Raw genomic sequence first — 26,527 nt, forward strand, 5'->3', positions numbered from 1 at the left:
TGTCATACAGAATAAAGTATATCCAACAATATTAAAATTTTATATGTCACCAGGAAAAAAAAAAGTACTTTGTGTCATAATGCACCTTTCCTGACAGAAGAAAAAAACAATTTAATGTAGCATGCTAAAAAAAAAACACCCACACCACGATTCTAATTGTTCTTGTCATGGAAAAGGTATGACTGAATTAAATTAATACATGAGAGACTTGTTTCATTCTGCGGTAACCACCGCTGTTCTTTGAAAGGCCGTTCTTTTTTTTTTCTTTCTTCCTTTTCTTTTTTTTTTTTTTTGAGTTCCTTATCTGAAAAGGTTTGCCATGTCTTCATGCAAGAAGTTGTCATGCTTTAGAAAAATCACAAGCTGCAAAAAGTCAGGATTGTCAGTTCAGAAGGCGCTGCTTGTTCCACTGGGTAAAACTGAGAAAGCAATGCTGGCAAACGATCTTTAGGAAGAAAAAAAAAAAAAGCAAAAAAAAAAAAGCAACAAACCCAGGATGGAAACAGCAGCAGAATGAAGATAAAAAGGTTTGCAGGCTTTATTCTCATTGAAGGTTGGCAACGGGAAATCTGTTGGAGTAGAAGAAGAATATCTGATAGGTCATCTGTTGTGTAATGAAGAATAGAAGACAGGAGACAAGCTAGGAGAAGCAAGGTGATTCCAAACCTCGGAGGAATGTGAGATCTTATGAGAGAAACATGAAAGCAATACCTTTATAAACTGACCAAATTTAATTTACTATCAATGAGCTTTGTAAGACTGTAGGCTGACAAAATCCATTTATAATGTTATGGGTAAGACTGAAGTCATGCATTTTTCTCTTGTGGAATCATTTTATTATGCATTCATTTCTTTTTTTGAGCAGGCCTTCTGATTAAAAATTACCACTAAGATGTCAAATATTTCCTTGTCCTCCGCTATCTGGGCTCGGTTACCCGATAACTTATTCTGACTATCCATCTTCTTTAATCACAATAAAATGAGTTTTCAAAGGGCGAACAAAAGCAGATAAATATGCTGTCATATAATATGCACAGTCCTCAGCAACGTGTCCACACTGTTGTGCTCCGTAGGCTCCTTGAGAGGCACTGCAGTTGTCAGTATGTTTTGCTGCAGTGTTTTAAATGCTCGGCCTCGCCCTCAATGAGCGTCACGGCAAAAGGCATCTGTGACCGCCAGCAGGAATTCGGGAGGTGCTCTGGTTGATTTTTTTCTAATCTGTGACACATCCCGAGACACGAATACCGGATTCTTTATGTGTGGAGGAGGTTTGGAAGGGGACGCGTTAGCTGCTGATTTGCATTGCTCTGCTGGAATGCTTGAGAAAGTGAAATCCCCCAAGCCAGGTCGTGGAAGAAATAGAGAGAGAAAATGTTTTCTAAAATGCCGACTCAAGTGTGTGGGGAAAAAAAGCCCTGTTTGTACGCTCTGCCTTCCATGCTGAGCTCTGAGCCTGGGATTTTCCAGTTCAGCGGTGTCTGAGCAAACCCCATCGATGCATTCTGGAGGCAGTTTTGAAACATCCCGCAGGTGGTTTGTGCTCTGTGAGCTGAAGGAAGGAGCTGCTGGCTCTGAGCTTTGTGGCTGTGAAGTTTGTTTGAGGGAAGGAAGAGCTGACTGACTCCCATCAGCTGCTCAGCTTCATAGTTGCACACATCCTTGGTGGAACCTCTCTGGTCTTGTATATTATTGAAAGGTGTTGGAGAACTTGATGCTTCCATGGAGCTCGGTGTTTCTCCATGGGAAAAAATGGGTGAAGAAAGCTAATAATTGGAGCAGGTTGCCCAAGGAGGCTGTGGATGCCCCATCCCTGCAGGCATTCAAGGCCAGGCTGGATGTGGCTCTGGGCAGCCTGGGCTGCTGGTTGGCGACCTGCACACAGCAGGGGGTTGGAGCTAGATCACTGTGCTCCTTTGCAACCCAGGCCAATCTTTGATTCTAATAGATAGTTTTCCTTCTGGACATTCAGCCTGTGCTGAACTGAAAGTTCACTGGTGGCACTGGAAGGCTGGTCCCATTGGGCACTACAGGGACTCAGCTGCAACCTGGGAGAATGAAGTGGAAATCAAACATAAGGTCTGTGTGATGAAATACACAAATATGTCAGCACTCTGATTCGGTGACACAGTAAATTGAAAAGTAGGAATGTGTTAACAGTGAGTGCTGTATTGCACTGTAACACTCCACTGCAAACCTTTGCCTGAGTTTTTCTCGAACCATTATGCACAGAAGCATATTTAGTCTCAATTTAGAAATTTAATAGATAAAGAGCTAAATTAGGTTAAACTACCTGATGATTCTACTATGTGCTTTTAAATACCATACAGTAAGAAGACTGTTAGAGACCTGATTTATGGGGAGGGAGATAATTTGATGGCAGAGGGCAGAAGCAGCTTCAGGAGCTGCCATGGCCACGGTGCATGCAGGGGAGGTTAAGGACTCTTTCCTGACCTGGTGTGGCAATATGAACACATTGCTCCTCTCTGCAGTGGTTGCAATTTTTCAGCACAGTTCTGCTCTCGGTGCCTGGATTCTCACATACTTGCAGTCGAATCAGAAAATTTCACCTGCAGCACAGAATGCTTCTGTTACAATCTGTGCCAGCACGCTCATATTATTTTTAAAAGAATGTAAGTTTTCCTTCATAAAATTCCAGTGGGCAATGAATTAAAAATGACAACTCTATATACAGTGAAAACAAGAAAATAAAATATACAAAACATTGCTAATGATCAGTTCTTGAAAAATTTACCAGACACATATTACCCAGGGAGCTAAACTCATTAGCAGAGACTGATGCGAAAGCTGAGATACTCCAGGATGAGGCTCAGGCGCAACGTATTCAAATGAAATATCTTTAGCAAAATTGTTTTGTTTCTTTCGCAGAAATATTTGGCAACGGGATGCTTTCCTTTAAAAAAAAAAAGGTATCTGGGAGGCTGGTTGCAGCTGCTCATGAATCAGTCATCCCGATGCGTGTGAGCTCAGGAGCTCATCTCTCCTTGGGGAAAGCAGAGGAGTTCCTAATGATGGGAGTGAGTGATTCCTGCCTCGTTGGCACTGTCCCAGTCTCCATCCCATGGTGATGTGCACCTCAACGCCAGACCCCTTGGGGACAGTGGGCAGCTGGAGAACTTGGGCTCGCTGCAAGGTGCCACACGGTGCTGTGCACACCGTCAGCACTCAATCAACAGTCTTAATTAATAGTATCTGGCTGACCTCACCCAATGGCTGCGTGACATTGGATATATTGGGTGGCAGCGTATACCGATCCATTAACTTAACGGTGCTGTGTGTGTACTCTGATGCTGACACCTCCTAGAAACAGACAATTGTTTCACACCTCATTTGCAAACTGGAGGAGATATGAAATGAATTAAACTTCCTGCAAACACTCAGGAGGTTTACGAAGGGTCCTATCTCTAAGTCTACCGTACTATTTGCATAAAAGAATTCAGTATCAGTGTAATTATTAATGATAATTCTAAAGTAGTTGTGCTGCTTCAGGATTTTTCAGATTAAGAATGTAATGAATTAGTAATAAAATCCTAACACAAATTTATTCCAAAATATAATATTCTTTCTGGTTGTGAATCCCCTTGTATTTAGCATAGAAGTACTTGCTGAAATAGCTTTTCTTCTTCAGCAGCACGGTTTAAAGATGCACGTCTTTGACAAAGTCAAATTTGTATTAATGAACCACTTGTGAAAAAGTCGTCATCTTCTTTAGCAAAAATAGGATTCAACTGATGCGTCCTTGCATCCCGTTGCTTTGGATGGCAGCGGCGGCCCATTCCCCAGCCCAACGACCGTGCCTAAGCGAGAGGAGCAGCCTGGTGCATTCCCAATGGCAGCGGTTCGCTGCTTGCCTCCCCCTTGCCATGTAAACCCTCTACCTCTTGAACTGCGTGCACTCACCCCCCTCATCGTTAACACGTACCTTTTTATTTGTTCCCTTTGCATGCCATTAAACCCGTGTGACGCCGCACATCTGCGCCTCAGCATGCCTTTCTGCAGACCAGTGAGTCATTAGCGGAGATAAGATGAGTCCCAGATGTTCAAGAAACGTGGTAGCACTCCATGGAGTGCAACTGGGACAAATAAAAGCCAAAGTTTCAACGTTTATTGGGCGCCACAAGGTAAGGAAGTTCATTTAGTTACGCGCAGGTGGTGACACCTTTTAATGTAAGTGGTTTTCAGAACCCACCTCTTGAAGTTCTTTTCTGCGGTGAGGAGTTTCAACCAAGGAAGACTGAACCTCCACTATGAAGTAAGATAACTTCTCTTTCTCCTTTTTTTCCTCTCTGGGTGCTGGTGTGAATGCTGGTACAAACGTTGTACTTCCTGAGTTTTATGTTTAGCTGAAAAAAATGTGATTTTCCTCAGAAATTTCAGAGCTTTGTCATCAGCTCTGGAGTTATGGTTTTGAATCAGTAATTTTGAGATCATAAGCATAGAATCATAGGATGGCCTGGGTTGCACAGGAGCACAGTGTTCATCCAGCTCCAACCCCCTGCTGTGTGCAGGTCACCAACCAGCAGCCCAGGCTGCCCAGAGCCACATCCAGCCTGGCCTTGAATGCCTGCAGGGATGGGGCATCCACAGCCTCCTTGGGCAACCTGTTCCAGTGCCTCACCACCCTCTAGGGGAAAAACTTCCTCCTAATATCCGACCTAAACCTCCCCTGCCTCAGTTTAAAACCATTCCCCCTTGTCCTTTCACTATCCACCCCTATAAACAGTCATTCTCCCTCCTGTTTATATGCTTTTTTCAAATATTGGAAGGCCAATTTTGAGCACTTTGTGTCTGTATTGATGCACTGTGAAATTAAAAAATGCATGATCTAGTTAATCTGGCTAGCATAGTAAAATCTGGATGTTGGTTTCACTCAAAACAGAGATTCTCTTCCTTATTTCATGTCCAGATTGGAACATGCTTTATTGGTTGGATGGATGGTGCCAGGTCTGTCCATGAACACTGCTTTCCCTTGCTTCCAGCCAATCTGTTTGCCATGGACCCACTCTTCCCATCTTCAGTACTAAGCATGACCCCAGCAAAGCATCCCACAGTGTTATAGATTTGGTCTTAACACCTCTTTAATGGTTTTATCTTCTGGTCACCAGGGCAAAGTGAAACCCTTGCTGCAAGGTGGTGATGCACCAGGTGACAACAACTCAGAGCACGTTATCCTCCACTCTGTGCAGCAAGGCTCACTCTTAAATGGGTGAAACATTGCTGAAATGTTGATTATTTGGCATGAGAAAAAGCTCAGAGGAAAGGGGACTTTTGCCCTGGAATGCTCCCTGAGAAATTTAGCGCTGACAGGATTGTTTAATGATACTCCCATGAAAAAGAATTGATGTTTGCTGAAAATGAAGATATGCTCTTATTCCGTTCTCAGCTTTGGCCTCCAGAGAACTAATTTACCAAGACATACTTTTTTCTTGTATTTAAGACCACTGGAGCACACGCTTTACATTACACATGCTGATCTGTGTTAATGATGGCTCTGGTAAAATTTTCATAGATGAATTTATTTTTCCTAGTGATCCAATTTTCTGTTCAGATTCTATTAGCATGCTTAACGCGAATAATAGCAGATTCCTGTTTGTTTCGGGACACAGCAGGAGCTCTGGAAGAGTGTATTTACTCATTCTCTGAGTTACCTTCAGAAGGGAGAGCTACTGGATGTAAGCAGAAGCACGATAGATGGCTCCAACACACTGCTATATTTTAGCCTAACAACTGAAAGGTTAATTGTCTTTAAAATTGTTTGCACATGGGCAGAGCCACAAGTCCACATGCTTATTTTACTTCCCTTTCAAGCTGAAGTGTGTGGAGAATCAAAATGTCCAAATTGTTTATTTCGGGTTCATTGCTGTAAATGGCTTGTTACTACCACAAGTTGTCTTTCTGGAGCAAACAGTCCTGGAGGACCTTTAATTTACACCGCGGAGAGCAGGAAAGCAAGATTAGTGGCTACTTTTCTGCCAGCAATACAGAACCACCTGGAACTGCTTGGAAAGGCTGTTTGTAAAAACAATACCAATGAAAAACACTCCTGTGTGCCCAGGTGTGGGATGGCAGATATCTGCACCCACCACTACAGAGGTGCAGTTGAACACAGCCTTCACCCCAAGGCTTGGGAAGCATCGCAATTTATGTTTAAAATGAATAACTGTTTTCGGCCTGGGAAAAAGAGTTCTATTATCTGTATGTTTTTCTGACCCCTAAATGGGATACCAATTTCCCTGACTTGTGTAAGAGCATTAAATATGCTTTATCTTCATTTTTCTGCTTTTATTTGGGAGCTCTTATTTGCTTAGGATTACTACAAGAGGTTTCTGCGAGCCTCAGACTGTTAACAGTGTTGTGCTGTAAGAACAAGTCAAAGTTCCCTGAATTTTGCTTCATAAATACAGAGAATACTGAAATAGTCTTGAATTTGCTTGATGAAGAACTAAAACAGAAAAGAATTTGGGTGAATTCCTGTGATGCTTAGTTAGTGGCTTGTTGAACATGTCAGAAAGTGACGCTGGAGGCCCCTTTGTGGCGGATGCTCAGGGTCTACATAAGGGATGGATGGCCACATGGATGTGGAGATAGGGATGAGTTGGTGCCACGTCTCTGAGCTGGCTGCTCACAGAGAAGACAACACCCTGAGGAACACTGCCTCTCCTTCGGGTGTTCACCATGGCAGTGTCACAGAGGAGAGTGCTGTTGACCCGAAATGGGGGAGAAATCCACTTTCTGGTGTTTTCACCGGTAGGAGGCAGGGAATGCATTGCAACTTTGGGACAGCTGCTTCTCCCCTGGATTTGTTTGTTGTGGAAGTAAGCAGTGTTGAAAAAGGAAAGTACTTTCTGTCCATTTCTTAATTTCAATATGTATTTCCTTAACTAGCAACTCTCAGAAATGAGGAAAGTGCCGAAAGTTCCGAAAAGGACTCTTTAATTTCAATAGCTTTTGTATCGTGGAAAAAGCATTTCGGTTGAGCTCTGTGTGGCCAACTCCAGTCCTGCCCGTGGTGGGGCTGATTTAGGAGCTGGTGCTGTCATGTGCTGAGTGCTCAGCGTGTTCCCCTACATGCTTCTCTCTGTTCTCCCGCATGCATTTGGTACCACCTCATATCAGATGCAGCCTGGCTCATCCACGCTCAGTTTCAGGATTGAATCATGACCCTACAAATATTAAATCACCACGTTTGGTAAGAGCAACATGAAACGCCGGGCCTCGTCTCCTTCTTGATTGTTTGCAGATGTTGGGGTTGTCCTGAAGAAGCAGACTCATCCTAAAAAATGGTCAACATCTGTGCAAGAGCTTTAAAACGTGATGTATATCAGGTAATTAGCACCACATGCCTCCCCCTTCCCGTTCATATTAATTGATTTATTTATATTTGCTCGCTCTCTAAGATAGCATAAGAATTAGGCTGTTTAGCATCTGAAGCTTTATGCTTTTCCGCCTGTGTAATGCGCTCTGGCTTCTGCCAGTTGTGGGCTTTCTCTGTTGGTGTTGTTTCACCTTTTGTTCCAAGCAGTTGTTTCCCTCACAAAAACGGCTCCGCTGTCTGTGCGTTTTGCCTGTTTGCCGTAATGAAGACAACTGGATTCGTAATAGTCCATTAAATGGTCTATTAAATAATGTAGTTGCTGGAGGGACCCTGGTAACACTGTACGGAGCAGCAGGGTAATAACTCTGTGATTCAGAGGCCGCATGGATTTCCTTTCTGTTACAGCTGTTTGAAAGGTTTTCTTGAGCGTTTTCATAAATCTTTCAGCTGGCCCACAGCCAGGGTGGATCCACTCATTTAGCTGGAACCTGAGTTTCTTGGCAAGTTCCTGACCGCTGGAAGCGTTAGCCCCTTATCAGGCCTGATGGCTGCTGCTGAGGTGCAGAAGTACGCTCCTTGTTCAGGACCCGCCACCTGGCTGAAGGTAAAGCCCCATTGCAGGAGATGCACATCTGGGTTAACTTCAGTGAACAAAGGTGTGTATTTGCTCTCCTGGATGTGGTCACAGGCCTGCTGATCTTGCTCTGGGGTCATCTGCGAGCAGCTCTGTAGTGCAGTCTCAGCCAATGAGAGTTTTCCATGGTTAAGGTGCCTTACAAACCTACCGAGAGACCATCTCAGTGATTAGGAGGTTTTATCCTTGAATACAGAAGCAGTGAGCTGCTTTATGTGGCTGTGATGCACAGAGTGCCAAAGTACTTGCTCGGGACATAGATTGAAGCAGAGCCTGAAAAGTATTGGTTTTGATTCATACTCCAGTGCTTTATGATCAAGATTTAACTTCCCTTTCAGAACTCCGTCCCAAAGGATGCAGATGGTCTTTTCGAGGTGGTGGTGTAGGTGTTTGAACTGAGGACTCACTCACTGCCTTGCCATCTGCAGAGGGGCGTCATTAGGTGCTGTACTTCAAATGTGGATTCTACTACAATTCTTTGAAACCCTTTTTTTAAGTTTCCCCACAAAGAGATTCATTTTCCTTTTTCCTTCTTCTATTCTTCAGTTTTTCTCCCCCAACCGCTGGAATATAGAAATTTACATTCTGATTTATGCATTATTACCCCGAACCTTTATCACGATATAACATCTCATGATGCAGTTTCAGTGCAATGAATGTCTTTGGGACAAGTGTTGGTCTTCATTAGAAGACAGGCCGTCATTCTGACGTGATCTATTCTGAGTGGCTTTAAATCACAGCTCTCCTTCTCTTTCCTGTTCTGCTGAAGTAACTATTGCATGTTAAAAACACTTGAGATGAAACGACAGCAATGTTAGAGGCAACTTTGTGCTTCTGTTGGGAAGAGTTTTTGTTGATGTGACCGTGGTTCATATCACTAACACTTGGCCAGTTATTCTACTCTCTGCCCTTTGAACTCGAACAGGAGGAACAAGGGAGTCATTTCTGCTTTGGTCCATGTAAAGCTCGGTGGGATGCTGCCTTTCTGTCTTGCAGACTTTCTGCTCAGAAGCCCAGTGTATTTTCAGGGTAAGAACTTGTTTCCGTGCAGATTTCAGCATGCTGTAAGCCTCTCTTTTCTCTCTCTTTGGGGAAGGGGGATGATGGGGTATCTGACTTTTTTGGCCTTTCCCACCTTTGGAAGCATCTGACAGCATGATTTCCTTTTGTCATCGGGGTTGATTCTCTGCTGCTGTATTTCAGAGAGGAGTGGGTCCCAGAAGAGATGTGATATTTCTCTTCTTGATGTACACTGCCAATTTTGTGCTATTAGTTCTTGCTTTTGTGGTATCCCTCACCCAGGAAGAATGGTGCTGCTGGCTGGAGGAGCTGACACTCCATGGATGGCCATAATCTGCTCTTTACATTTATTGATGGGACTTTGTCTTCTGTTTGTCATTTTGCTCACGAGCTGCGTCAGTGCATCTTTTCAAGTACTGCATTTCTTTTCTCTCCTTTCTCTTGCCCTAAGAAATTCCTGAGTGTTTCTGCAAGAGTTCCATCTACTAAGATTTTGTTCCTGTTTACGCTTTGTAGTGCTGTTTCAACACTTAACTTGCTTTAGTACTTTCACTTTGGCACCTCAGTATGTTCCTTTTAGTCTGCAGTATCCGTTCTTCTGTGTGCTCAACAATTCTGCTGGACTTAAATCCAAACTGCTGCTGACTCTGGGGACCAGAAATATTCAAAGGCCTCACAGTTCCAGCTTGTCCTGGGAGAGCACTCGTTTGCTAATGGAGTTGTATCTTAAGATAGAAACTCAAAAATGAAAACCTTTGAGTGGTATTTTCAGAATTCCAGGCCAAAGTTTTTTCTTGCTAACCGCATATGAATCCTTCTTCTGCACAGTCTGTGCCTTTTTAGTGATGTGGTTCACACTGGACATTGGTGGTAAGCCTGACGTCGTCCTTCTGGTGGCAATTTAATGGTTACTCATTTTAGGCATGGTGCTCACAAAAATCCAGCGCAGAGAATGCAGTTCCACTTTGGAGCCAGGAAATGATTTTATTCTGTGGTTATCATACGGTGGGATTTAATCCTGAAAAAATGTTGGCTTTGCTTAAATTGGTTACCTGCGATTCAATTTGCAGTACTGTTTCAGTTGGCAACCGCGTTCCCCCGTGTTATCCACCACATGTAGTCATCGTGTGGAGCTGGATGGCAGGTGCTCCAGTTACCTCCTGAACCTCCTGGCTATCTGTGAATGAGTGATTTGGCATCGCTCAGTGCAGCTGGTGCAGCTCTCAGGAAGGGTGGCTTTCCAAGGGCTGCTTCAAGATGGTTGCGATAAATCCCAAAGTTGGAGAGGTTTGGTTTGTTTCCCATAGAAAAGCTATAAAATAGCAGACCGCTCATATGCTGTAAGAGGAATTTCTTTACCCTGCTGAGAGGTGGCAGATGGGAAAACAAGAATCTTACGTTTCATTGATACCCAGCATGTTGTACATGTTAATGTTCTGCTTCCGATCTTCAACAAATCTCTAAGTTTAGAGAGCAAACAGCGCTACATTAAAACCTGTAGCAAGAATCTGTGCCAGTGGTTGTTGCTTCCCATTCTTCTGTATGTGTGCAGACATTACCCAGGCTCAGTGGAGCATTCTTGCTGCCATTTTTGGTGCCAGTTGGACACGAGTGAAGTGTTGGACTTCCAGTTTTGTGTCTCTGAGGCGCTCTGTAGGCAGGCACTGGTGTGGCTTTGAGCTGTAGGTGACCGAACTCCTTCAACATGGTGGCTGAAGGTGTGGAGTGCTTGTCCAGAGACCTTTTGGGAGGCAACGGTTGTTATGTGCCCTACCCTGACAGGGGCAGAAGCTGCTGTTTGTTCCTGGAGGGTTTTCTGCTCTGGACAAGGGCTGTGGACAAGCTGAACGTAATGGACATCCTTGTTGCTTTTGCTGACATTCACAACCTGTCTTCTCTGATGTAACAGATAATTCTTGTATCAGTTAAGGAGATGAGATCCTTATTTCCCTGACTATCTCAAACAGATATGAACGTAACATTTTGCTTTGTCTGATTTATGACTATGTGCTGCCATTGCCAGTAGATTACCTGGACTGATAATGGATTTTTACTTGGCGTCGTGGAGACTTGTTACAGATGTGTGTTTCTTCCTTTTATCTTCATCCAGAAATTTGTTCATCCTGGAAGATGTGGGTTGGGAAGGGAACAGAACAGGCTTACGCTGCCATTTGTGTGAGCCACCAGAGCTGTTTCAGCTTTCCTGGGGGTTGCCACTTGTTTAGGATTTGCTTCCATCCTCCAGTCCCTGGGAGGGAGCTTTTATTGACACTGCAGATCACGAAATTGGATCACTTATTCCCTTACCAGGTTGCCTTACCCGCTCTTCTGGCATTTAGCAGAGCTGTACACACGCCTGAAAGCGCTGTTAGCTTGTTTTTAGCTCACGTTTGGCACCGAGGGCTGGCTGTAGGCATGCTGCACTTTGTTTTATTTATTTCTCCCTGCCAGTCTCTCATCCCAGCAGGTTTTCTGCTGCCCCAAAGCCATCTCAGCAGGTTCACCAGGGGACCCCTGCCGGGGCTCAGCGCTCCCCATCCCCACCCCGCAGCTGGGAATAGGCACTGGTTTGGTGAAGACAACGACTCATGTGGAGGTGATACGAGTCTCACTGCTGAACCCAGCTGCTCCAAGCACTCGGAGTTCACCGGTGTCAGTGTGTGGCTCTCTTGGGGTTGTCACGACATCGCGACAGGGCGGTTGATGGCAGCGCGGCGGCGTGCAGCGCGTCCCCGCGACCACCCGGTGGCAGCACCGCCACACGCCGCGGCTCCTTTCCTTGCTTTTTTTTCCTTTTTTATTTTTTTTTTCTTTTTCGTTTTTCCCCCCTCTTTCCTCCCTCATTTTTCTTTCTTTTTTCTCCCTTTAATTTTCTTTTTTTTTTTTTTTCTTTTCTCCCTGTGATATTGCCTGATGCTTTTGTTTAAATCCCCTGTTAAGACACACACGCAGTAAATAATCCTTAACACTTCAGGCTGATGGGAGAATGCTGCAGCAAGTGCAAACCAGACCTAAGAAATTCTCAGCATGTGGTCAGAAATATCCATTTTCTGAGCGGGTGGAGCGGGGCTTTGGAGTTTTGACTTGAGCCGGCGCAATGAAATTAAGACATGGAAGAGGATAATACAACGTACCATCATTTTGAAGTAATTTAATCACAAAAACTAAAAATTTGGAAGCAAACAGATATTTTACTTAATAGAAACCATCTGCACTGTACAGTAGGCAAATTGTACAAAAATGAATAAAACTGTCTCTGGAGGCAAATGACTCAGGCACCAGCTTATATAATGAAGATGTATATGTGCCTTTTAGCATTTGCATTGTCTATTAGACTAGGTAAATCGCAGCGCTGGTGTAAGCGAAACAGTTACAAATTTTATTACCATCATATGACTGATGACAAACGCGGTGTGAGAAGCAATGGAGGTGAGGCAGGGCTCCTTCCAGCCCCCAAACAGCGCTGCGCTGTGGATGGGGCGCAGCGAGTCCCGTAGCGTCAGGTGCTGCTTTTTGGGTCAGCCGCTGGCCTGGGCTCCAGGTGGGTTCATTTGTGCTGCTGGGACGGTGCCTCGTGTGCTGCTGCTGCCCATGGAGGATTTCCAGCTGGCACTGCTGGGCAGATGCTCCCCAACCCGCTCCTCCTCGCAGCACAGCGTGTTTGTCTGACGCAGGGATGCTTCTCTCCTTCCCTGCTGGCACATCTCTCTTCCCCTCTTGTTGAAGGACGGGTTTCAACACTTTTCAAAATATTTATTCATTGGCGCTCAGCAGCTTGCCTAAATGATGGCAAATAATATGAATTATTCAATTTTGGGGCTGCGATAGCCCGCGTCTGCGCTGCTTTTAAAATGAAGTTTGTAGGAGCCACGTTCGGCTGCTGAGATTTAACACTCGAAGGAAACACGCTCCGTGCTGAAAGCTTTGTGCTGTTTCTTCCGAAGCCACGACAATATCTGTTTAGAAAAGCAAAGTGCAGCAATGTTCTGACACAACATTTCTTACAACAAAGGAAAATCCCACCCTCCCGGTGACATTTGTGCTCGTACTTTCTCAGCTGGCAGTCTGAAGGATGGGTGGATGAGGGAAATCTGTGTGCTGTAAAGGCAGATTTATTCTCGTTTCAGGAAGAGTAAGGAGGTGAAGGCAGAATTGGTTTCCACTTGCATATTAAGCGTATTTGGCAACGAGAACATTTTGCATTAACAAATATGTAAAGTAAAAATATGTCCCAAAAGATTAAGGCTTCTGTGGATTTAAAACAAATTAGATGCAGTTTTCCACCCCGATATTCTCCATTTCCATTCTGCTCGGCGTCGTTGAAGCTCAGAGCAGGGAGGTGGGGAGCCGAGATTTCGGCCCCCGGGGATGCCCAGCTCTGAGGCTGGGTGCTGGGCTGAGCTGCTCCCAGTGCTGGGGCGGGGGTTGGATGTGGCACCACGGAGGCGTTGGGCCCCAGGAAAGTTTGGGTTCTGAGAGCAGAGGGGTGAGCAGGGAGGAGGCAGCACTCACCAAGTGACAGGGAAGAGAGGCCGGTGGGCACCTGCTGACCCACAGGAAGCATTTTGGGCAAAGTGCTGCATGCTTTCCTAAATGTATTTTGCTTTTTTTTCCCCTAAGGTGAGGCACAGAAGGTGGGATCGTGCCCAGGAGGTGGGCAGCAGGTGGACTGCTGTCCACATGGCGCTGCTTCTGTCTGCCCCCGAGACAAGGAGTTGTCTTTTTAGCAGCACCCCCCCCCCCCCACACACACACACTGTGTTTGAATTTGGAATTTCTCTGAGAAAGAAGGAAATACTTGGAATCCAGGGGCCGCTCTTGGCCAGAACGCAGTGGTTTTGTGGTAAGTCAACTACGGGGCCTGGCTGCTTAATAGTGGATCTGTAAGGACAGTGTGTTCTCCTGCCCCTCGGGGCAGCCTGAGGTACCAGAGTGACTTCAGTGGGACTGGATTCAACTCTCCCTGGCACAAAAACACAGATATTTATCCCAGACCTACTGAATAGAGAAGGAATTGGACCATTAAGTTTGGAGATGGATCAGTCCCATGCACGTCAATATCTTGTTAACAGTATTTCATTAATTAATAGCGGTCCCTCTGACAAAAGGAAAGGACTTTTGTGGACTTTGACTGTTCAAACCTGAAGGAGAAAAGGTCCTTCTGCTTCTTTTATATTTTTGTGCATGCATGGGCTGCTTTCACTAAAGAATGGAAATAACAAAGATTTCCTGAAGACGTATGGAATTTAAAGCCTCACAGATATCAGAAGTGTAATTGTTCGTACGTAGCGAAACTGAAGGCACTAATAGCAGTTTATCCTTTTATTTTCTAATCGGAACATGGAACTCTGTGGTGCAAAAGTAGTCCGAAAGCACAAAGGAAATGGCCTCAGAATGAAGGCGTTTATTTTCTTCTTGCTTCCCTGTAACGTGGTTTATTTCGTTTCATGTGATTTGTGCCAGGACAAAGTGTGTTCCATAAACAAAAAAGGGAAAAGGTTAAACTGGTAATGAAGTGTAATGACGATAAAAAATAATGATGGCCATACAGGAAAAAAAAAATAGTAAAAAGGAGTGAGGAGCATTACAAGTGGAGGAAGGGGGACTCAGTGGGACCCCAAAACAGGGCTCATTGGGGAATTAAGGACTGTGTTGTCTGATGGGGGAGGAGCGGGCTTGGGAACAGTTCTTAGTCCCTTAGGCCCAGCAGCTCCCTCAGAAATTGCTGCATTGGTTCTCCCAAATTGCTTTTTGCATTTTGGCAGATTGTGAGTACGCTCTGCTCCGATCCCTTCTGCTCCTTGGGGAGGTTTTGCTGGCACTCACATCCCTTCCTCCACAAGCTGCACGGCCTGGGGATGCCGGGAGGATCCTGGCAAGGGGTTTTGTCACACGTGGGATGACTGATGCTGGGGACCTGAGCTCAGCCTGGCAGTGCCAGGAGGGCTCTCACTGCTGCTCCCACAAACGGGGCTGGGGGTGAGCGCCCGGCCCTGCCAGCCTCCTATCCACACGATGGCACTCTTCAGCTTTCAAACAATTGCATTTAACTGCATTTAATGTGAAAGCTGGTGATTTTTTTTTTTTCCCTTGCCAAAAGCAAAGAAGGAGCTGGGCTGGGGGACGCGGCACGCAACGCGGAGTCCCCTCGGAGGGGACATGTCCTGTGCCGTCCCCAGAGCCCCTCATCCCAGCCTCACAGCTTCACATGGGGACACAGCCCTGGCATGGCTGAGAGGCGACTGGAACGTGAGTTTGGATGCGCTCAAAGAACTGGTAAAAACAAAAACACAAACACCCTTCTGTGTGGCAAAAGGGCCACAAATGCAGCAGCCCCAGAGCTGGCTGCTTTTTGGATGCTTATGGGGGAAAAAGGTCACACTGCCTGTGTCGCAGCTTGTTCTGCACTGCCTAAGCTGTACAAAAGTCAGAGCGTGGGCTGCTTTCTTGCACAGCTTTAGCTATGAAGTGTCTTTTAAAAACAAGAATCCATTGCTATCAATCTGGCAACTTCTCAGAGTGCTAAATTTGCTTCATATTAAAGTGTGTGTGGGAGGGAAGGGAGGTGGAGGGACGGTGGGGGCAGATCCTGTTCTGTGCTGCGCAGTTACCCTGATGGCTATATCACCCTGTCTGGGAGGTATGTGTGTGCCTGTCTGAAAAATCAGCACATCACTGCACACCAGCACAGCCGTGCAAGCAATTTCTGTTCCTTTCCCCCTGCCTGCCAGGTGGGTTTGGGGCTGTGGTCAGGGGCTGGAAGGATTTTCTGGATCTGCAGCCTCACGGTGCTTGCTCAGGGTTTGTGTACAGGTCACCGACCTGCTGCTTTTTCCTGGCAGGGAAAGCATGAGATCTTGCTCCTTTGTTCCATTCTTCACCTGAATGTATCATCTACCAACTGGATGCAGTACTCCAAACTTCTCCAGTAGGTCTTAACTGCCAGCACAGTGCCCCCATTCCTGCTGGGTTAGGCAACCCTGTTTTCAGAGGATGTGGCTTTCACTTTGCCATTTCTCTGATGGAGAAACCCACACTCAGAGGATGGTGAGGCCCTGGCACTTCTCCCAGAGCCATGCTGCCCCATCCATAGAGGTGCCCACAGCCATGGATGGGCCGTGGCCAGCCCGAGTTGGGGGGGCAGCCAGAAGGTGGCAGAGAATGGGGCTGGGTGGGGCTTTGGGTCCCTTCCAACCCAACCATTCAATGTTTCTGTTGTTCTATGTCTCTGTGGTTCTCTGATTCCATGAAATCAGTACCAGACAGGGCAGCAGCTGGACCAAGGGTGAAGCTGAGTGAGCTCTAACCACAGACCTTGTGTCCCCTGTCCCCATGTCAACCTTGTGCTCAGATTTCATCTCACCACGCTGTGTCCAACCCTTTATTAAGACCTACATAGCAATGGGTCACTGCTTCGCCAAATTAAGGGGCTGTGTAGCTGAATGGGAGACAGTGGCCTCTTTTGTGGAGATGTGGCACTGAGGGATGTGGTCAGTGGACACAGTGGGAATGGGTTGGGGTTGGACCTGGGGATCTCAGAGGTCTTTTTCAATCTTAAGGATTCTGCCACTCTGTGAATTTGGATCTTCAAACATCTGTGATTCTGTGAATAATTTGGATCTTCAAATGTCAAAGAGGGCCTGAATTTTGCATGGATGTGGGAGAGTTGTGCGTGTGTTGCCTGCAACCCTGCGTGCCTTGGGTGGCTTAATTCCTAAATTTGTCCATCTAAAGCCAATCAGTTTTTGCAGAAATTTATCCTCGTGCCAAATCAGCGTCTCATTTTTTAGAAGGATCACCCCCAACCTTTTCAAAATACTCTCTGGCATGCCAGAGGTTAAAAATAATTTGCTAGTTGAGTCCTCGGTGCTTAATTAGAAGAGATTATTTGTACAAAACGGGAAAGAACCATTCGGGCAGAGTTCACTCACATGGCATGCTCTGCCTCATTTTTACTAAAGAAATCCTTTTGTTATGATTTTTAAGCATGAGCAGGTCATGTGTTATCCCAAGCTTTTATTATTATCATTATTTTTTATGTGTTATAGTGCATTTAATAGAAGTATGATGGGGAGACCTGTGCTGCTGTGCTGCTGCGGGCAGACGTGATGTGCAAATAGTGGGTTAAGTCCATTCTTCACAAAAGAAGAATGGACTTTTTTTTTTGCCATAGAATAATACCTTGTTATATTTCCTTGTTACCTGGAGTAGGGAACGGTGCTGCTTGGCAAAAACCAGCAGCAGATACGCTTTAACTCATTGCAAAAAGCAATCGACGCTGTGCGCAAGAAGAAGTTAGCGCTGTATCAATACCAAGTTATTTACAGTGCTTTTATTTCCATATTAGTGAGGAAGGGGAATGCGGCAGGGACTCTTCACTGCAATTATGAGATATCTCTTGAGGTCACCTGCATTTTCAGTTACGCGCATTGCAAAGGGAGCATAATTTATTCCAGTTAATTTTGGATTTGAAGAGCAAAGAGGCACAGGCTATTAATCCAGTGAATGTAAGAGGTTTGGCATGGATGTTTGTCTTTGCAGTGCTTTCCTCTGCTCTGAAAGTCTCGGTTGAAGGGGGCAGTTCATCAGTTGGTTTGGGGGGCAGAACTCATCTTTCCTTTAGAAAACGCAGAATGCTCAATGAATGGCAAAAGTGCTTTTAAAAGGGGCTCGTGGAACACTTTGAAAATATTAATTAGTGTGTTGAAGCATTCTGCATAGCATATCATAGTAAAACTGCTCCAGGGGGTTGCTTGGAATGAATTATTAATATGAATCCCTCTCTCCCTTATGCTTCACACCCTGATTTTATGGGACTTGGCGTGGGTTGGGGTGTCTATTAGATTCACTTATTGCCTGTTTAGTGGGAGTACTTTGTAGACTGCATCCAAAGGTCACTATTTTTTCTTTTTTTTTTTTTAACAGAATCCCAAATTTCAATTGGCACGAAGCTGACACGGCCCCACATATGAAAGACGAGCTGTTGAAAAGAAGCAAGCTCACCAGAAAGACGTGATTAAATTTTGCAGAAGGTATGCAGTAGAGAAGGGGAACGTATCCAGGCCCCTCAATCCCCTATGGCACAGGGATGGAGCTCAGTGGGCGTCTCACCACCAGCTTGAGCAGAGCCAGGGCTATAGCACAGCACATGCAAATCTCACCCATGTTCTTGTCCTGATGAGTCCAAGAAGTGCTTTTTCACCACAGCTGTGTTGTAACACATTCACGCTTCTTTCACACGCATTTAGATGCCTTGTACCACAAGTGTCGGAGTCATTAAATTCACAGAGTACAGTTGTTTTTCCCTTCTTGGCTTGCAATATCTCAAAGTTGAACCTGTTAACCTAACACTGAAGGAGAAAAACTGTGCTTAAGAAAAAAATTGTTTTTCAGCTCTGGAGGTCTGTTTTGATGATGTCCCTGGTGTACAAATATAAATAAATCCATAAAGTAATTTGACTTTTAATTCTTACTTGGATTATGGAAATATTTGTATTGCATGGCTGCCAGGCTGAATTACAAAGGGTTTCGAAGGTCCAGTTTTCATTCTTATGAGCAAAAGAAATATAAAAATGATGGTTTACAAAAACATGGCACTTATCAGATGGCGATTTGCTCAGGACTGAGCAATATGCCAAAGCCCTGTTTGCCATCATGGCAGAGCAAGGCTGAGCTTTGGGCCTGGTGAGCTGTGGTTGAGCATTTGGAGCTCCCACTGTCCCCAGTACGGGCAGCAAACGAACAGTTGAGACAGCTGAGAAGGAGGGAAATGTCAAGTTGGGCTTTTTTTTCCCATAATATCTGCAAAGAAGAGGGACACGAATAAGGAAAGAGTTTATTTCTGTATCTGAAAATAGATGCTTAAAAATAGATCTGTGTGTCATATTTGAAAGTCTAAGAAGATGGTGGGTTTAAGTTCTCTCCGAAGGAAGAAAAAGGCCAGAAGAAAGGGAGGGTTCCCCACAAACAGCAAAGACATTCCTGAAGCAGAAAGGGTTAAGTTTATTCATAGTGTTAAATACTTTGGTTTCAGTCATCACGTTACAGAGGAAATCACGCCAAGGAGATTCTTAATATAAGCATTTTTTTTTTAAGAAAGGGAGAAAAAGGTGAAAGACAGCGCCTGGTATCGGAGTCTAATAGACAGCATAAATCTGCATCATCTGCAGAAGTTTGTCATGGAAGGATTTACTCTGTGCTGTACTGTCCAACGGTTCTGCCAACGCAGGCTCTGAGCTGCAAGCTCGTGTAGATGACAGATTGTGGCAATTATGGCAGAAACTCATCATTAGCATCAGCCGTTTCATGCTTTTAAGAAAATGAACAGCTCTTTCATTTGTTTGAAAATAGCAATCTTGAGAATGCGCTCCGCTTTAGGAGTTAAACTGGTGATGGATTTTTTCTGAGGAAAGGATCATCTTGCAGTTTCTCAAGTTGTGAGTGTTACTGGCTCGATGTAATGTGTCTTTTTTTCTTATTATTCCTCTTCTTTTCTTTTTTTTTTTGCCTCTTCCAGAGGAGAAAGGTTGCCAACTGATTAATATTTTAAACATGTAGACAACCTGCAGACCTTGCTCCCAGACTCGGATTTCTCCCTTATCCCTCCCGAAAAAATGGTTTCACTGCTAGAATTTTGTGCTCCCAGGTGAAACACGATTATTTATTCACTTTATTTCCCCAAAATGAAGCACAAATAATAATAGGCAGAGTTCGGCAAACAGTTAGAACAATATCGCATGTAATCTCTGTGGAGTTTGGTTAGGATTTCTGCTTCTCACTTAAAATTTTGTGGGTCAGCCTTATGATGTGGGCAATGAATGGGAAAATACACTGCATTTCAGGAACTGAATTTTATATGTCCTTAAAGAAGAGGCTGGCAACGCTTGGAGCAGCAAAGTGTGAGATGCCAATTTAAGAGGCCCCGCAGAGCAAGCCGTCATGCGCTGTTGTAGGCTCCTCCGGATGATTTATTGGGATTTATTTATATTTATTATTCAGATGAGGATTTAAATATTCCACGTTCTAATTTGAAAGCGTAAGTTGAGAAGCTGAAAGTTGGCTGTGAGATAAGGAAGATGAAGGAGCTGAACGAGGACCTCTTGGAGGCCCCTCGGTCCCAGCCAAGCCCCAGGTCCCAGTGGCAGTGGTGTGGGCAGGCTCTGCTGTGGGGCAGGCCTGGGTTGCCTCCCATGCAGCCTTCCTGCATGTCAAGAGCCCGCTTTAACACCTACTTACTCAACGCAAATCTGGAGCGCTCCATCTGCACCAGAATTGCACCGGCAAAACTGGGACCGTGAAGGTTTAGTGATAAAACATCTCGCTCTGAAAAAGCTGCTCTGTGTTCCTGCTCTCCATTGGGCCCCATTCTTCTCCAATCGTGTATTTTTTATAGTGGGGCTCCTTTTGCTTCATGCCTGCATGACCATTGCAAAAACCTTTGGACCACTTTAAATAAGAGTCAAAAACAACTCTAAATTTTGACCATTCAGTGTTACTTTCCTCCTCTCTCTCATCCCACATACCTTGTGAAATGCAGGATGGACTCTGATCTTGCATCTGTGACACAGGAAATAACACAGAATATGGCAGACATGGCAGATAGGGGCGTCCATTCGTTTCAAAGGCAGCAGAAAATTGAAAATGTGGGTTATTCCGAGTCCTGCCAGGGTGCAAGCAGCACCAGATACACTGCATGTGTGCCTTCAGGCTGGTTTATCCTCTACTGGTGAATGCCAGGTGGGTGTGTGGCACAGAAAAGCAAGCTGAAAGATGCTCTTCTCTGGAAAGAGTTAAACCTAAGCAGACTAGAAGGAGTTTGGTCTACAAAAACACGTTTGTGCAAAACTAGGAGCTTGTTGCTTGTTGAGAATTTCTCCATGGCTTTTGGCTTCTTGTGGCCTTTCCTTCTTGCTCCCCTGTGATACTGAGTTTTCACCTGTCAGCTTCAGTGAGATCAGGAATGTTTTAGAGGCCTTCAACCTGGGCCTACCTGAAACTGTAATCATGCTGTAATCATGCTAGATAAGTGCTCGTTTTACCAGTAAAATCTGCATCTTAAATATTTGCAGAGATGCACGCATCTGTTGTAAAACTGCAGATGTGTGTCTCTGCAGATATATATACTTCAGTGTGATATATTATGTTTTATAATTAAAATTTTATTGAATTTTAATATAAAAACAAATTCATACATTAAAAATTAAGTAGAGAACAAACATGTGTGGTGTCAGGAGGATACAAGCTGCGGTACGGTAGGACAACAACATCTGACCCATAAAAAACACCCTGCTTTAGTTATAAAATACCTTTGTGGCTAGGAGATTAGTGTGATATATTATTGAGATTCCAATATTTGGAGAAATAATACCGTTTTGTTACTTCCATTCGTGAGTAAAGAAGCAACTGTTAACGCCATTAAGCGTTCAAAAGCAAATGGGTTCAGGCAGAGCAGGCATGGTCTCCCCCCCAAAAAAAGTGATGTTATTTATGAGGCACAGTTAGTCCTGGTGAGAAGGCTAAGTACTTTTTTCATAGTACCACAGACTCGTTCATGTTGGAAAAGCTCTCTGAGACCCCCCAACCCCAGCTCACCTACACTGTGCCCACTGCCCACATACCTCAGTGCCACTTGATCATGATTCTGGAACACCTCCAGGGATGGGGAGCCTCCCAGCTCCTGGGCAGCCTGATGCAGTGCTTGATACAACCCTGTCCTTGGGATGCTGGAGTCACGTGAGTAGGTGAGTTTTGAATCTGGGAATAACGAAGCTGTGGCTTGCGATGCCACGAGGGGCTCTCGAGAATGTCAAGGTAGGTGCTGGTGTTGCAGAAAGCAATTTAATTCACTTTAGAACAGGTGACAAGTGTACCCTGAAGTGCTCAGAATTCTTTTCTATTGTGATTTATCGTTCTGGAGACAAATCTATGGTATGGAGAAAATGAACGACCCATCTCTTGGAGACAAGAGTCAGAACCAGATGACTCCTACCCACCAAGTCCAAGTGATTGGCAGCACGTTGCGTTCCCTTTTTTGAAAGGTGTGTAGCCCACTGATAAAAATGTATAGGACGCATGCAAATACAGGAGAGAAAATAGCACTGAGGTATTTGAATGCTGTTACATAAAGGGGTGATGTGCCTTTGCCTTGAACGCTGTCTTCATTTCCATTTCAAAAATGATACAGCTGAAATATAAAAGTTCATAGACAGTTGATGGAAATGATTAGACACAGAGCGAGATTCGTGCATGATGGGAGGCTGTCAGGATCGGAAGATGAGTTATGTGGCTAACAAGAATGAAAACGGTGAAGAGATATCAAATAATGAGTAGCACTCTGGAAATTGTTGAGGATGGCCTTTTTTCTCCCTTTTTGCCGATGCAAGAACACAGGAACGGCCAAAGGAAGTGACAGGGACCATGTCTCAGGCTGATAAAAGGAGAAAGATGCTTTAGGATGGATGTGAGATGCATTGCTACAAGATTTCCAGAAGTTTGGGGGTCAGGGGTTTAAAAGTGAGCCATTAGAGACTTGGCTAGCAATGCTTGCCTTTGATAAGCTAGGAGTGTACAATCTCATCATCCGTGAGCTGCCAGAACTGAGGAAGGTGTTTCCCAGGGTCTTTGCAGGATCACCTGGATCTTCCCCAATGCTATTTCTGTCTGTCTGACTTGGACCTGCCCCACACCACCAGCCCTTCCATCTCCTGCTCTGTCTTCAAAGGAGAAAACAGGTCCATTTCCACTTGAAAGCTACTTGACTTTCATTTATTTCACTTTTGAATCTGTTCCACGATCCTCTCAGCATCATTATTTTCCCTTCTCATCTGAGAAAGTTCTGCGAATAAATAAACAGCAATATTTGGGGTCCTCACAGATCAGCAGAGACGAGCGTGCCTTTACTGCAGAACTGAGGGCAAGAGCCTTTCTGAAGACCTCATGCAAGTACCATTGCTCACACAGATGTCTCTAAGTATAATGTGCACTGCAGGTGATGGGGCCTTCAACTTTTAACACACTTCTCTGCTTAAGCTATTCAGGGCTCACACCTAAAAAGTGATCCATAGCTGCTGCAAATTGATTTATCTCCTGATGACAGTCAGTTGCTGACTGAGTTGCTCGAGAGAAGGAGTTCCTTGGTTCAGGTATTCCTTTCCTTATTACTTTTTCATTTTTACCCTGGCTTTATTTTACTTGTGGCTTATGATTAATGCAAAATTGCAAGTTTAATGTTTATTACAATATGTATGTCACTTCCATTGGGCAAAACCAGTGTTTTTTTTCTTGTTTCCTAAATGGAGAGAAAAAGGACTTTGAAAGGGGATGCTGAGACATCCCAGTACTGTAGACATCTTTTTAGTGGCACCTTGTCATTTGTGCTCTTGCTGAAAAGGTGGTTTTCAGAATGGAAACAGCATATTTACTCAGCCTGTGGAAAGATGATGGCTTCTATCTGATGAGAATGCAGTATTTTCCTCCACTCATGCATTGACTTTGCTAATCTGCAGGCTCACCAATACATCTCCACACGCAGCTGAGCTATGTACCATTTACAGCTTGCATAAAGCGTTGTGGCCCATCCAGCATAAATCTGTGATGAAAGATTGCGTTATACCCAGAGAATCTGTAGCTCTCTCAAATGATCACCTTATGATTGTGTGTACAAAGATCATACTCCTTGCTTGTATTTGGTTTGGAAAAAAAAAATTCGCCTTCAGAAATGATTAATAGTGAGTGTCAGTGATTTGTTTCAGAGAGGGACTGTCTTCATGCTATCGCCTGTCCCCATAACTCAGCAGGAGGATATTGATTACACACACACTTAACTATACTAGCAATTATTTCACTAGAAAGGACAGACAAAAAGAAAGGAAAACCCATGTTTCAGAATCAGATATTTGTAGATATTTAAGAAACCTACAGCCAAAGAATATATAGACAAAGCAGACCAAAAAAAAACCTAATTTTTGTGCTGAATGTGCTTGAGATTGAATACTGTTAACACAGTTTTACCACCAAATTGTGCAAATTAACACAGAAATGTTGTGAACTCATGCAACTCAAGAAGTCTTTGTTCACATTCAGGAGCTTGAAGGCATAGAATGGACACCAAGGCCTGGGACATGACCATGGAGCAGCAGGCAGGGACTGTGTGTTTGCTGCCTCCTCACCATTTCATCCATCCTCTGCAATTTCTCATCTTTTTTTTTTTTTCCCATCTATCTTCCCATTTGGGTATTTATTTCTTTTTTTCTATATCCTGGTTGGACGCCACTATTTGTAGAAGATGCTACCAGCATTTTATTGCATTTTCTAAGTTGATCTAACATTGGGCAAACTGCTTTTTCCCGTGGGAGCTGCCACAGCCAGGGCCAGCTTCTTTGTGTCCTTGTGCTGTCTGACTGGGAATAGGGAAAGGGAAAACGATCGCCTGTGCCGTGCCTGTGCTCCTGCTCTGACCCAGGGGTTCCCTTGGCTTTCAGGAGATCTGCCTCGCTGGCTCGGGCTGAGCTCTGGCTGTCTTAAATCAGGTCTGAGAAAAACCCTGCTGAGCTAGTGAGAGCCCTAAAGAAAAAGAAGATTGTTAATAGAAAATAACAACCTTTATGCAGTGCTGTTATACCAGACTGTAAAATTTAATCGAGGGTTTTATCTTACTGTAGAAATTTTTTTTTTTCAATTGTTTTTTTTTTTATTATTATTTTTTAATACAGATTCCAGGTAAGATTATCATTTATATTCAGTTGGCTTGGTGTGGTTTCTTGTTTGTTTCTTTTAAAACAATGCCTATAGGAATTATCCATACTTTATTTAGATGCGTTAAGGAGTTGCATCTATTGAATGCTACAGGGCTCTTCCCAAGTCATTTTTTTTCTCAAAGGCTTTAGAAACAAAACATGACCCTGTGGGAAGTCGCTTTTCTCACATCTTACCTGACGATGTCTTGGAAAAGATATCCTGGGCCGTGTTTGTGTGTTGTTCCCTTCCTTAGAGATGGGGACCTGCACCCCTACCTGGTGCTTCCTTTGACTGAGCAGGTAGGGTCATCATGTCCATTGGCACTGAGTGCAGGTGATAAAGCTGGCTGTGAGTCCCAGGGGTTGGCCCAAGCACCTGTGTGCTTTGCAACACTTTGAGGCATTTTTGATGATTCTGAGGATGAGTGCAATCAGCTTTTCGACGGAAAATAAATAAAGATGGTGGATTTTGCCTTCCGCACATTTGTTTTCCCCTCTTTCATGAGGGACTGCATCCTGTTTATGATTTTCTCAGGAGTTGGAGCGTTCCTCACGCTTGGTGACAAATTCTCCCCTCTAGGCAGTACAAGAAGGAACAAAAGGAGAAAAGCAAAGATAGTGGGAACCTGGAAATGGGCAGTGAGTCTGCAGGGAAGGGAAAGCCCTCAGGATGCCCAGCGGTTTGGCTTGGTTTCTGACTGTTTATTTACACAATTAGAGCATGTAATTCCATAGCAAAATAAACAGTGGCAGCAAAGGGGAAATCACAGCAAAGCACTGCTGAACAGATTGGTTATTGAGGAAAAGAGGAAAGCCCTGGGAGCTGTCAGGGTTGTGAGGTCAGAATGGCCATTCTTCCCAAGTGGTCTTTAGGGGTATTCTTGAGTAGAGCCAGGCACCAGGGATGGAGGAGACCTGTGCACAGTTTCGAGAACATAATCCAATGATATGCAATACAAGCCATGCTCATTCCCTTTGTTTTAAACTCCATAGTTGCTCAATATTTGATGTCTTGTGCCCTTTCCCACATGGACGGTCTTGTCGTTTCAGTGCTTCAAATGATTCCAAGGGGTCGGTTACAGAAGGATGGGTATTACTGCCATCGGCTTGGAGCTGAGGTGGTAGCATTTGGAGATAGACTTTTGCTTCAGGACAGAAGAGAAAACACTTAGGGCAGCACAAGTGGTGCCTGGAGTATGCAAGAGAGAAAAAGATTACGTAAAAAGCAAAATTCAAGTCAAACAAAAAGTTTCCCTGCATAGCGAAATTAAATGTGAGGTTATTAAGGTCAAAGAAAGGTTTTGTTTCTACAACTATGCAGCTGATTATAGTTGGAAAAAAAAATTGTGTCTTTCTTTCTGAGGCCTCATGAATGCAATCCACCACTCCTGCAGAAGGTCAGTCATCAGGAACTGATCCAGGATGATAGAGGCATGTCCCTGGCACGCTGTACAAATAATTTCAGTAACGTTATATATGACCAGTGGGAATGAGGATGTTCCAGCTTTCTGTCTCTGTGCGTATTTCTATCATGGCCATCAGTGCTGTATCTGGTGTGTGAGATCTAATCAAGTGCATTGCATTAAAGCAAGGAAATAGGGTGAGCAATGGCTTGGTCAGCAGGGCGTACCCAGGCAATCAGAGCATCCGGTCACTCCACACCGGGACTTGATAAACTGCAAGAAGTGGAGAAATGGGATTTTTCCATCCACACTGCCTAGGCAAAGCCTTTGTCTGTGTGTTCAAGGCTACAGAGCGTCATGCAGGTGAAAGGATGATAGGGCTAGATTCTGCAGAAATAAATAT

General features: G+C 44.5%; 1 long non-coding RNA gene across 2 annotated transcripts in view; it reads left to right on the plus strand.

Moving 5' to 3' along the window:
• Positions 1 to 7,837: 7,837 nt before the first annotated feature.
• Positions 7,838 to 26,527, plus strand: part of LOC125693809 (uncharacterized) — a 35,845-nt gene continuing 17,155 nt past the window's right edge. For both annotated transcript variants that reach the window (XR_007377254.1, XR_007377255.1), the window contains exons 1-4: positions 7,838 to 7,937; positions 8,306 to 8,409; positions 8,893 to 8,996; positions 17,913 to 18,019. This is a non-coding gene — a long non-coding RNA (uncharacterized LOC125693809). The remainder of the gene's footprint in view (positions 7,938 to 8,305; positions 8,410 to 8,892; positions 8,997 to 17,912; positions 18,020 to 26,527) is intronic.

This window comes from Lagopus muta, chromosome 5 (assembly GCF_023343835.1).
Source record: "Lagopus muta isolate bLagMut1 chromosome 5, bLagMut1 primary, whole genome shotgun sequence".
Lineage (NCBI taxonomy): Eukaryota > Metazoa > Chordata > Aves > Galliformes > Phasianidae > Lagopus > Lagopus muta.